This window comes from Anser cygnoides, chromosome 1, assembly GCF_040182565.1.
Source record: "Anser cygnoides isolate HZ-2024a breed goose chromosome 1, Taihu_goose_T2T_genome, whole genome shotgun sequence".
Taxonomy (NCBI): Eukaryota; Metazoa; Chordata; class Aves; order Anseriformes; family Anatidae; genus Anser; species Anser cygnoides.
Genome location: NC_089873.1, coordinates 132509606 through 132522638, shown reverse-complemented (window position 1 = coordinate 132522638; position 13033 = coordinate 132509606). Strand labels below are relative to the sequence as shown.

At 37.0% G+C, this 13033-nt stretch overlaps 1 protein-coding gene across 4 annotated transcripts in view; it reads left to right on the top strand.

Annotated features, from left to right (window-relative positions):
* FRMPD4 (FERM and PDZ domain containing 4) overlaps positions 1–13033 on the top strand; it is a 309339-nt gene that overhangs the window by 48220 nt on the left and 248086 nt on the right. For 2 of the 4 annotated variants that reach the window (XM_048066740.2, XM_013191548.3), the window contains exon 1: positions 11554–11919. The exons of the other annotated variants lie outside the window; for them this stretch is intronic. The gene's annotated coding sequence lies outside the window, so the exon portion shown is untranslated. Of the gene's footprint in view, positions 1–11553; positions 11920–13033 lie in introns of those variants that run through there. 4 annotated transcript variants of the gene reach the window in all.

Genomic DNA, 13033 nt, shown 5'->3' with positions numbered 1-13033 from the left:
ACAGTGATTTGTGTAAGAGGAGTTACTTTCCCATGAGGAAACAGAAGTGGTATCGCAAGATTGAGCATGATCCATATATGTTCCAGAAAGGGGAAATGACTGTGCTCACAGTTTTTCTCCTGGGAGTTTTTTTTTTAAAGTATATGTAAGGAGGCAAGGTCTTATTTTATATTATTTATTTTAATCTGGATCTTAAACTTTTACGAGAAAAGCCAGAATATAATGAGATCTATAATAATATTCCCAGAACTCTGAATTGAAGATACTTTTTATTATTTTCCTTTTTTTATTTTGTATGCCCCCGAAGTATTCATTTGTTTCATTAGTAAATTAGCTCAACTACAGATTTGTAGGAAAAATAACTGAATAAAAAAAAGGCTTTCTCTCTAAGAAGTAGAAAGCAGACCACATTTCAGATTTACTTGTCTGTGCAAGGCTTGCCAGATGTCATGCAGATCTTATAAAAAAAAAAAAAAATGCAGAGAATCAGATGTGTACTGATGTACCTGAGGAACCAAATAATTGCTTCATTTTATTATGGCTGTTTATTTAATCGATATTTTTGTCTCAGTGATTTTCTTGATATTCATTTGATTGATGCTCGCTAGATATAAATGATAGCCGGCAGGTATTTTTCCCAAAAGAACTGACCAACTGAAGAGCTGTTTTGGCAAGAAAAAAAAATCAAATAATTGAATACAGCCAATGCCAATTGGCTTCATCAAAGACTGTTAATTGAAATGCCAAGTTTAGTTCTCTGCCATTGTTGTGAGCTATTTTTTTTTGTACTGCACATTTCACCCTAATTGTTGCACTTCCCAGTCAGAGACATTCATAGTCCCTATAAATATATACTGTTTTCCTGAGTGTTTATTTTTCTCAGTTTACTAGTTCATGGTGCAGTTAGGTAAGCATAATGGGATTCATCAAATATTCAGAGTTTTTTTCTGGGCACCTTCTTGTAAGCTGTCCGTACAGAGGCATATTCTTTGTTCATGCACACAGAATCCTAAATACAGGTTGGAAGAAAACTGTCAAATGCCTGGTATGACTCAGACTGTATTAAATCTGTTAAAAAAAAAATAAAAATAAATAAATTCTTCTTCTTATCTCCTTTCACAGTCTCTAGGTATGAAGGTTTGTTTTTATTTTAAGCCTTTTTTTTTTCCTTCTACTGTAAGCAGATGTGTTAGAAAATATAATTCTGTCTCTGAGTTTACCCTTTTTGATCCACAGGTCTTCTTTAGGAGCAGGTTGTGCAGCAGTGACTTGTCTACAGGAATGCATTTTAATATACTGTTAATGACTACTTTCTGTATAGAAATTTAGGAATAGAAATTTATTACTTCCTTCCTTTGATAATTACAGAGATGGATCTTTATAATGCAGTTTCCTGTGACACAAATATAATACCTTCAGTTTCCTCTGGAAGTTGTTACCTTTCAGATAACTGTTCTAATTATGCATCACATTTATGTAAAATCATTTTGTTTCACGTTATACGCATCCTCTTTGGGATGACGCTCATTTGTTGTTCATATCTAGACTGCTTATATATCAGTGCAGCAGTATTGCCATTAAGTAGAATTCAAACTCAGGATTTTCGGTGAGTTGTGTCCATAAAGCATGTGAGGTTTTCTTTTTCCTTTCTCTTATTTAGTGTAAAGAGCTTCATTTTTTTTTTTTGCTGTATTTTGGTATCTTGCACAAAGGATTGTTACAAAATATAGAAAGGAAAATGGTTTTCATAGGGGAGTGCTTTTAAAGCCTATAAAGTCCTATTACAAAGCCTGGGAACTGTGTGAACATTTCAAGAAAAGTAAATGTGATGAAAAGACTATGAGCAAATCTTGAGGGATTTCAAGGAAACAGAGCGGGGCCATGGAAAATAAGGGTATAAAAGCATTTACAAAATAAGCAAAAATCAGATGGTGATATTTAGAGAAAAATACTTAATTAGAGGTCCTTTTTCTTAGATAAAGTGGAAGACATCAAATGATAACTTCTTAAAGCTTTAAATATCTATACTGTATTACCTGCTACTAGACCATTTATCTGAGGCAGGGCCTTGAGAGATACAAAGATTTACTGGCTGCTGAAAATGCTGTTACAAATCCCAATGGATGGGAGGGCAGTCACCTGTAGGACAAGAGCGGAATAGAAAGCTGCTGGTGTTTTGGAAAGCAAGGGTTATTTGGAAATTGTATCTTTCAGTCAGCTTCTTATCCATTTGCACGGAGTCGTCATCTTAAGTATCTATCCACTCCTTTCCCAGTCTGCAGGTAAGCATAGCTAATGTAGTTAACTGCAGTGCTTCCCAGGTAGTGATTTAATTTGCTTTTCCTGTTCCTTGGCTTTTATATATATATATTAAATGCTGCCTGCCAGGCTGTGCCAGATCATAGATCCGCTTCTATCACCCATCCCAGCCTCCTGCGCTGTAGATTGTGCTCTTCTGCTTCCTCTCGTCATGGCTTGTGCCATCTGCATCTACCGTATTGTGGGCTTACATGGACAGAGGAGGGAGAAGGCAGGCTTCCATAAGACAATGAGAAATGAGAATGTTCTTTATGCTTAGTAGAAAGAAAACAACTTGGGGGAGGGAGATGTAACAAGGTGATTGTTTTGTATGTTTTGAAAGAGTAATTTGGTTTATGTCTTCAACCACAGCAAAAAACTATAGTAGCAGAAGAATCATCTGAGTTTGCTGCAGCTCTGTCTCTTGCATACCACGTTATTCCTCAGTGTTAGTGAGGAAAGAAACCATTAAATATTTTCAGTGAAGTATTTATATATAAATACTTGGTCATATGTGCTGACAGTCTTTGGTGTAAAACATTCCAAAACAAAAGGTTTGGGAGCAGCCAAGCCTTAAATAAACAGTCAGGGGACAGTGAAAGATGGGAGGCATGGTAATACAAAAATGGAACAAAGAGTATGTTCTCACAGTATCAGGCTAAACTTACTTGCAGTTTTGTTTGGTGAACTCCTTGTACCATAGTTGATACTGATCAGTGAAAGGTGGTAAGACAGAATAGGAATGGAAAAATGTGATGAGGTGAGAGTGCCTGTATTCTGTTGCACTGCTGCAGAGATTCATATGGGGAGGCTGAAACTAGAAAGAGTAGAGTAGAAATATATTGGCATTGTGTTTAAGACGGTAGCCTAACATCCTTAGGTGATTAGAATGTATTTTTACATCTGATATGAAATATTTTAATCCTAGGTGTGCGTGTACACATTATAAATTATGGAGTGAGATGTTGGATGATCTAAATTAATGCTAAGTACCAGTTTCCTTTTGTGATGCTGAGGCTCTCAGCCATTTGGGCTTGCTCTTGCTTTCTGTCAAAAGAAAAATAAAGATACTTGGCTGTCTTGTATAGTAGTGAGTAAAATGCTATAAAGTGAAAAATCTTGGAGGGGAAGGATGTGTGTTTTAACAGGAGTGTTGTGAACATATAATAAGATACTGTCGAAAGCCTTGGAAGCTTTATATGTGCCAAAGCACTATAGTTAGAGGAAGAAGCAGGGAGACTTCTCTAATGTGTGCATTTTCAGCAAAAAGACCCACATTTAAAAGTGAAGAATAATCCTTTCTCTTTCCTTAGTGTTCTTGGTCCGTCATAATTCTTGGGACCTCCAAAAGAAAGCATGTTCATGTGATAGGAACATGATTAGATAATGCGTTTACATCATTCTCCTGCAAATTTTGAACAGCTATGTATTGTTTTATATAAAGACGTGAATTTTTTGTATATAAAAGTTTTCAAAAGTGTATATATATGTGTGTATTTATATACATCTATTAAGTATTATGTATATATTAAAACTGTCAATAAAGACAGTAATGAACGATTAAAGCAGTGTTTAAAATATAATCAGTGGTGCTTATTTCCACTAGAAATTAGTCCCCCTCATCAGACCTTGAATCCTTCTAGATCTGGAGTTCCCTGGAGCTTTTGTATGCCATTTCAGGGTGAAGAGGTTTGAGATTTTCTTTGAATTCTGCTTTGCTTTGCGTGCGGCCTTGGAGTGTTATGGATTGCATGGCCACGAGTTCTCCCACCCCTCCACCTTTTTTTGTTTTGTTTTGAATTGTGGGACCACTGCAATATGCAATTCACCATCCACCAAAGCAACCATATGTCTGAAGAATATTATTAATATATTAATTGCAGTGTGTCTCACTGGCTTCAAGTTATTTCCCCAACCCCAAGTTAGTATTATAGAATACAGAATCTTTCCATAACTTATGGTAAAGACTTAAGTTTCAGCTCCTCGTTGTGATCTCATCTTGGTAGAGGAAAAAGCTTGCTTTCTCTAGAAATGAAGGGTCTTGCAAATTCTTTGCTCTTTCTTACCATATAGCTGTTTGCAAGAGTAGTTAAGACTAGAAGCCACATGGGAAAGCTTCTTAGGTGATCCGGAAGAGTGGAGAAATGCCAAAGTGAGACCTTTACTAAGAGTGAGGGATTTAATCACTGATTTCAGTGGTGTTTGTTTTGTTTTGTTTTGTTTAAGGAGCTTGGGAACAGTAGCATTGGTACCAGTGGCAAAATGTTCTTTGAGCTCTGAATGCCATTACGAAACTTTGACGCTAGCATCATAAGCTTTTGGGGCCATGAGTAAAACAACTTGCTGGAAGTCTGGTGCAGCTGGTACCATATCCTTTTTGTTCTCTAATCCTCTTTCGCTACAAAAGCACTGCATTGTCTCCAGACAGTGATGTAATTGGATGTTGTTGCCTTGCTTGACTCTGTCGTGGAGATTATTTCCCTCAAGTCTTTGCAGTCTTCAGTATTTTCTGGCCAGTCTGTTTGCAAGCTGTGCTGGGTCTTTGTGAAATAATTGGTCTTAGAAACAGAAATGCACATATGAGTAGAGGAAACACCAAAGAATAAAGCAACTTTCTGACCTGCCAGGGGTTGTTCTATACCCTTGGCCAGCACAGGTATCAGAAACTCCGTCCAGATTATCTGTATTTGACTGCTCTTAGTCAAAACTAGTCTCACAAATAAGGACATTGGTGAAGATAATCATGATACAATTCACTTTTAACTTAATAAATGCAGATTTGTGGCTAGATGACACAGCCTGCCACATCTTGTAGCTGCGTTAGCTATGTGATCCACTGTTTCCTGAATGCAGACCTTTTGGCATTATTTATTTATTTATTTATTTTTTTACTGGCAAACTTCATCCTTAGGCTTCAGTGTTGACATTTTTGCTTTTCTGAGTAAGATGAAGAATCAATAGAGAGTGTAGTCATTCAGGTATGACCAGCCTTGCTTTGCGTGTAGTAAACAATCTTCACACTCTGGGAGCCACTAAATGCGTCGCTTGCCAAGAAGCTCAGGAACAGGTGCTCTTGCAAAGGGCTGTGAGCTGTGTTGAAGGGTTTCCTGTAGCTGGTGGGCTGGGATGTCATTGAGTTCCCAGGGAAATATGATGCTGCATCACTTGCAGCAGTTCTTCCTAGCACACTACTGCAACAGAATTAAACCTGAACAAAATAATGGAGTCAGATGTACAACAAGAGAAAAATCACTTTCAACAAATGACAGATTTTCTGGAAATGTGAGTGCACAGGTTGTGATGACAATCCTGTTGTCTACTTTACAATCTAGTCACCATTTATTTATTTATTTATTTTCCTAGAACTTTGAAATTGTTGCTCCTCTTCATACTTTTGTTAACTTTAGTATATAATTTTTGAAGGCATTGATCAACTTCAGCAAGCAATAGAGTGATTGGAAGAGGTTTGTTGAGATGCCTGGATTATTAATATGAAGAGTAACCTTAGGAGTTATGAATAGTTGAAAGAATTTCTGTTCCAAGAGAGACTCTGTGTTTTTCCTTACACGTAAAAAGTGTTTTCCAGGAAACATTTTGTGAGATTATTCGATAATTATTTTTCAGATAAGGACTTGTTTTTGTTGGAACAGGCTCCCCAGGGAAGTGGTCACTGCACCGAGCCTGTCTGAATTTAAGAAGAGATTGGACTGTGCACTTAGTCACATGGTCTGAACTTTTGGGTAGACCTGTGCAGTGTCAAGAGTTGGACTTGATGATCCTTAAGGGTCCCTTCCAACTCAGGATATTCTATGATTCTATAACTTATGGTTGTGTGTGTTTTTTTTAATGTGTACTAACTTAAGCAATTCAGGCTTTACCTATGAATATGTATTTTTTATACTTTTCAAAACTCGTTTGAAAAGTGCGAGCAAAAATAAACCCAAACCAACAAATCCAGAGAGAACAGCTCTGATACTCTGATCAGCTTTTAATAAAGGATATGTTCAACTGTCTTCACAGAAGCATTACTGTAACTTCATTTGACAGACTGAAAATACCAAATGATGTATGATGCTGATGAAAGGAAGTTAGTACTGTGGTAAATTTCTACCAATGCATAGGGAAATCAGACCAGTGAGAATTGCGACCACTCAATTCAGAGAATTCAGACCACTTCAGAATTGAGACTCTTTTTTTCTTTTAAACAGTCTTATTTTAAAGGAAAGCACGAGAGGAAGAAAATGAGGGAAAAAGAAGAAAAGCCTGAGGACCGTGGAGTCCATACAAACCAAATATTTATTTATTCATTTATTTATTTCTCCTGAAAAGCATCATTCAGATGGTGAGGGTAATAGGTATATAAAGCCTTTGTACCTGGCAGACATTTGATGAACAGCCTACCATTTTTTTGTTAAACTCTTGCAGATCTTCTTCTGGAATTTGAATGTGCATTTGTAGCATTTGGCAAGAACAGATGACCATACCCCTTTTGCTTCTGATTTCAAACAATGAATGTTGACATTCAGAAAGTTTTACTGTATTATGTCAGTGCTGTGTCATGCTTTCCATACAGACTACCACTCTCTTTAAATTAATTGCAAAAATACTGACATTGTGTATTTGAAACAAAACAAAAAGAAAAAAAAGCATGAAACAAACCCAAAACAACCTGTGCAGAAACCTGAACAGACATGTTCATATGTGCAAATGGTGAGACATTAACTAGATGTATTTTCTTCTCATGTTAGTGGTCTTTATGTTCATACATGGAGATGTGCTTAAAGAATGTCATTAACCTGCATGCAGTGATCAAATCTGAGCTTGTACTTCTGCGCACAGCAGAAAGTCTTGGTGTAGACAAGCAGAAAGTCTTGGTGTAGACAAGGCTGAAGATATCTGTTGCCTAGGGACGACTTTTTTAAGTCTTTTGTTTTAGAAGGTAGGCATGTTTTACGTAGAGTGTTAGTCCCATATTCTCTTTTACTTTACAAACTCAAGTGTGATCTTTGGGTCTCTGTACATCTGTATTTTTCTACTGTACAGTATATTTTGAAGTCAAGATGTTGAACACAATCATTGGGAAAATGCGCATGCTACCGGAGTGTGCAAAGCTTCAACTTGTGTTACAGGTGCAGTAGGCAGAATCTTTCCATGTGGGGCATATATAGTGATTCCTATAGCATAAAATGAGTGAGGTATAAACGTGGAGGCCTACTTGCCTTTCAGTGTGATGTCTGCTAGGGGGCAGCCCCAACCCGATTTGGATGGCTTCTAATGCAGTGAGTTTTCACGGTAGGAGATGCTGTAACTTAGGAAATTTTAGATTACAAACAAACTGTAGTTTAAAAAGTTGCACCCCTAAATTGGATTACAGAGATACAATATAATTCCTAAAAATCAGTTGTTTTATCTGAAAAACTCATTTCTAGAGTTTATTCTGTGGCCACCCTACTACTGATATCTACTGTTCTACATGCAGCCTGGCTTTGTAGTTTGGGTAGGAAAATACTTAATATTTGGGGACAGGGTTGTGTGTATGCCGAAGGCTGGCCTTTTTCTCATCAGCAGAAGTATGCCCAATGGGCTTAAGCCCTAAGAATGCGCCCAGTCATTACCTGAAGTTTGGTTCAGCAATGAGAAAGATGGATTAATATTGACATCTTATTTCCATGGTTGTGTCAGCGTTAAGCTCTCTCTTGTATCCTCATGTTGTAAGAGGGAACCTTTTTCTTTTTTTAAACAACTTTTTGTTGTTTACAAACATCTTAAATCTTTGTTCATTTGCAGTTGAATACTTTGCATGAAGTGATCACAATTGTTCAAAAAAGTTTTAAGAAACCTTCCTGTTTTCCTCATCTGTTCTGGGCATTATTACAGGATATTGAATGCTGTTCTATTACCTTAGAAAATGTGTTTTGCGGAGGTGTTAATCAATCCCATTGCTGCTTTCTGGTGGTCCTCCAGCTGTTCACTGTCTTGAAAATCCTTCATTTTTGCCCTTATTTATTTTGAAAACTAGAAATAAAGGCCACTTAAATTCCATTAGCAGTGCTCTGTTTAGCTCTCCATCTCCCTCAGGCAAAGCAGACATATCAAGAGGATGTCTGCAAGAAAAAATAATTTTATACCATTTAACTCTTATCTTCCTCTTCTGTACCATGCAGTTCTTTTCTGACATGTTCGTGCTGCATTGCCTGGCAGTGCTGAGCTCCAGCCTTACAGTAGCCACATCCTCTTCATGCCTGCAGGACATGGATTCTGAGTCTGAAATTCAAGGAGAAACGTGTCTTTAAATTGGATGAGATTAAAAATACACATAATAACTGCATAGTTTAAGACTATTTTTTCCCCCAAAGAGAACGTTTTTGGGTACAAGCAGTTAAAAGTTCAGAGAAGATCCAACATAGAAAACCACAGCATGAAGAGCAATTAAATAAATATACCTAAAAGCTTCAACATATGATCAGGATATCCAGTCTTTTTTTTTCTTCAAAAGAAAGATTCTTGGAAATTACTAATGGGTCACGTGGAGATAATCAAGAAATTTCCACAGTTTGAGTTTTGCCTTAGTTGGGCAGGGGATGGGGAATGCTTTTTTTACTCACCTCTGAGGTTTGGTCGCTTGAGCACTCAGTGCAAACTGAGATGGTGGAGGGGACACTTTTTTTGCTGTTACTTTTATTATGCACACTTTTTTTTACTGTTATAAGCGAGAGAACGAGATGCCTTTTCCTCATGCCTGGCACAACTCATCATGCTGCTCCTCTGCTGAGCCTCTGCCACCTCTGCTAGAGTCCCACGTAGGAAAGCCCCTTTTGGATTTTGAAAGTAGTCGGCCTGTTTGGAGAAGAGAAGCAGATGAGACCTGACAGACAGTGCTGGTTACCCTGTGAGGTATTGGCTGTTCTCATCTTTCCTCTGCTTCAGGTATGAAAGATGATGTGCATCTTACCTGGCCAGCCTTCTTCAGTAAACACCTTTTTATTAAAAGTATATAGTGTACTGTGTGTCATGCTAGACATATTTGTAATTCAGAAAACAAGATATTTATATAAACATTGCTGACCTGTTCTTTAAGAATGGTGCGGACTACTTTCATCATGAAGTGTTTCTGTATCTTGTTTAATTTTCTTCTAGCATAAGAATGCTTGCGAAAAGGAGCATGTAATATCTTTAATTCACTTAAGAAGAAGAACCAAACCTATGAGTGCTGAAGGAAAAGGGAAATGTAAAACAAAAACATTTTAAGAAGAATTGAGGGATTTAATATGTTTCTCTAAAAATAGGTTAGATAAAGCATGTCATTCTGCTCTACTTCAGCCACATCAGTTTATTTCGTAGATTTGTTTTTTTCATCTTCGTTTCTTCAGGCAGAGAGATTTAGGAAACATAAAAATATTGCATCTCTGGAGGTGTGCTACCATGAGCCTTACAGAGCCTGGCAAACTCAGTTACTGCAGTATCTGTATTGTCCAAAGGAAAAAATTTGGGTGTTCAAATTAAACCAGTCTGTTACTTATGTGTAGTGCTGTTCTTGACTATTTTAAGAACTTAAAGGTGGAGAGAAATAGTGGTGGAAGACAGTGGCCGTAACCTTCTTAAACCTGCTGAAGGAAGTTTAGAGCATCCCCGCCAACTTCAGCCATCCTCTTGGGATGTTTGTACTGTTGGGGAAAAAAGGCAGAATAAAGCTGAAGTAGCTACAAAACTTTGTATTTGCTTCCATGAAGTGCACCTAGTGTTTTTGTTGTTGTTGTTTTTGTTTTGTTTTGTGAACAAGCAAAAAAACCCTCAGGTTGTACTATTTTAATGAGAGGTGATTTGGCAAAGTTACCTCTGAAATTAGGCTGTGCAAATTAGTGTTGGTAAGGCTCTTTAATCTTCCCTCCAGTTCTTTCTCTCTTTTTGAAGCCATCTCTTATAAGAATAAAAAGAAGCTTTTCAGTCTGTGCTAGATTCATCAAATAGACTGGCTAAACATGGTATAATGCTGCCTGGCACCTGCTGAGTGGGAAGTAATTATATTTTAATATATCACTGGAGAAAATACCTAGGTGTTACGGCATCTGTTCAGTAGACAAAAGACACCACGAAGATATTTCATAAAAATATCAAGGGGATAACCAAAAGGTAATTTTTATTTATTATAAAAAGCAATCACCTGACACATGAGGCAATTTGGCATTCAAATCAGTAATTTTAAGGGAAGCATATCCACAGGAAATAGCGGGATTTTTTTTAATCTCTTAAGGCAGAGAGAAACTTCTTAAAGATGACAGCATGAACCAAAGTAACTGTCCATAATGGATAAGAGATTTCTTCCTTTTCATTTTGTGTTTTCATTTTGCAGAAACCGAGTCTTTCTAACAGTAAGTGTGCTGTAGTATAAATACAATGGTACTCATTTTATTAGTAGTTACTTTTCCGTGCTTTTTTCCTCTGTTCTTTCCTAGGATGTTAGAATACTTTTTAGAGGTTAGATGAGTGATTAAATGATCACAAACTGTAGTTCTCTCTCTTTTTCATTTATTTTCTTTTTAGACTTAGTAAGGTTCCATATGGGAGTGACATAAACCTCATTGTTGTCCATTTAGATGAGACTTAATTCTTTTAGGACTATCAGTAGGTTTTTTAAATTAAACTCTTCTGCAGAAGAGTTTGCTTTTCAGGTGAAGGGTAATTGCAAAACCACTTTCCAAATATCAGATGGGTTCAAGAAGCTAAGTAATTTTCTTTAATTTCTAAAGTGAACCACGTCCATGACACCTAGGTATGTGAGTATGAAGATATTTATACCACTGATTTGTTGAAAATTGGTCTGGTATCGTAAGATGTTAATGGTGTATTTTTTTTTTTTTTGGGGGGGGGGGGGGGGGGGGGGGGGGGGGTGGAGGCGGGAGAGGGGAATTCTTTCCACCCCCGTTTTCTGCATGTTTTTGTATTCCATTGGAAATTTTGGATTACTTTCTTGAGGTGTACATATGTACATAAAGATATACACAAATAATAAGAAATGTTAATGTATAGTTGAAAATGTGACACTGATAAATTTTGGATTTTGTTACCTCCGTTCAGAAAGTCCATTAAAAAAATTACTCTCAGCCTTCTGCTTATTCAGTCTAGGTGACCTAGATGAGTTCTGTTTTCTTTACAACACTTCAGTAGCCAAGTGGACAAAATACTTAGTATTCTGCTGCTTCTCTTCCCAGAGACTTACTCTAGTGAGAAACTAGACTAGGAAATGAAGCACTGGGATTGAGAGACAGCTAGAAGTCTAGCTATCTAGTCATGGGTTAAATCAAATCCTGCACTAATGATCATTTTTAATACCTGAAATGACATGATTTTAAAAATCTACTGAAGAATTGTCCCTGAAGAAGTAAAAATGCTATAATATTGTTGATCTTTAAATTGTGGAAAGCATTCAGGGGGAGATTGCAACAGTATCCTTACTGCTGCTCCACTGTAAACCTGCAACAGAAAGGCTAACTAATTTTTCTGTGATTTTTTAAAAAAAATTCTGTAGCTACTTCTTTTTTCTGGGAATGATGGAAGTATCTAGTCCATGTAGAAATTATCTTTGCACTCTTGAAGATGACTTCAAAATTCTCTTTCCTAACGGTAAGAAAAATCTGCATTTGTTTACTTCCATGTGCATGTATTATTTCATTTCCAGTTGTTGTAAAATTGTATGCTGTATGATTAATACGGTAGCTATAAAAATAGGAAGAAAACAAGCTTGTTAGAAATTGTGTAATTTCTAGAGGCTAAAATGAGTGACCTTTGTTTCCCCTCTAGAATTCTGAAAAGGTCTGCAGTGACAAAATTAATAATAGTCCTTCAATGTCAACTAAGGTGCAATATAATCTGAAATAAGATGATGCATGCGGTCAAATTTTAACTGCCCCTGTTCCTCCTTTGGTCAAGAAGTCAGTTTTTTAGTGCACATATTTATTCTGTGAAGTTAATGCTATCAGACTTGCAAAGCTTGACATCCTGTTGGTGATACAGCCTGCTTCCCTGAAGAAGTGAGGTGCTTGAAGCCAAAACCTGCCATACACTACGGAGAATAAATATGTAACTTACTCTGCTTTTGGAATGATGAGGAACTCAATGTTAATTCAATCTCATTGTCATTTTTATTGAGCTTCATTTGCTGGATTTGCCACTGCTTGAATATGAAAAGTAGTTTTGCATTCACTTTGAATTTTTATTTTATTTATCCTTCTCAGTTTTATGTGACCCCTGTTGTGGCAGGATCTCTTTAGATGCTATAAAACACAGGGATTATAATGGATTATTACTTGGTGCACAGTATTTTTGATGTATGCCAAAGTCCTGCAGTGCTCAGTTACAATAATATCAGGTATTTTCTCAAAATGTTAGATGACTACTATTGTGGTGGTGGAGTGTTTGCCTTTTTAATATACTCTTATATTTACTCTTCTAAACCATTCTGTCTCTTTCTCATCATGTGCATGTGCTCTTCCAAATTAACTCAAGGGTACTTATGAGAACTTCATTATGAGATGCATAAACTCTGAAGCATAGCCTGCACTAGCAGAATTGTCAGTGGCTAATACGCCTGCAACTGGCGTGTCCAGGATGGATCTAGCAGCACTTCTTTGTGAGCATTTAGCGAGCTGTGCTGCTTGAGCCTCCTGACTCCAGACCGGAGGTGTTGCTTTTCCATGGCTTTGTGTTGGCTCCAGCACTCTGGCTTTCTACTGCTCAC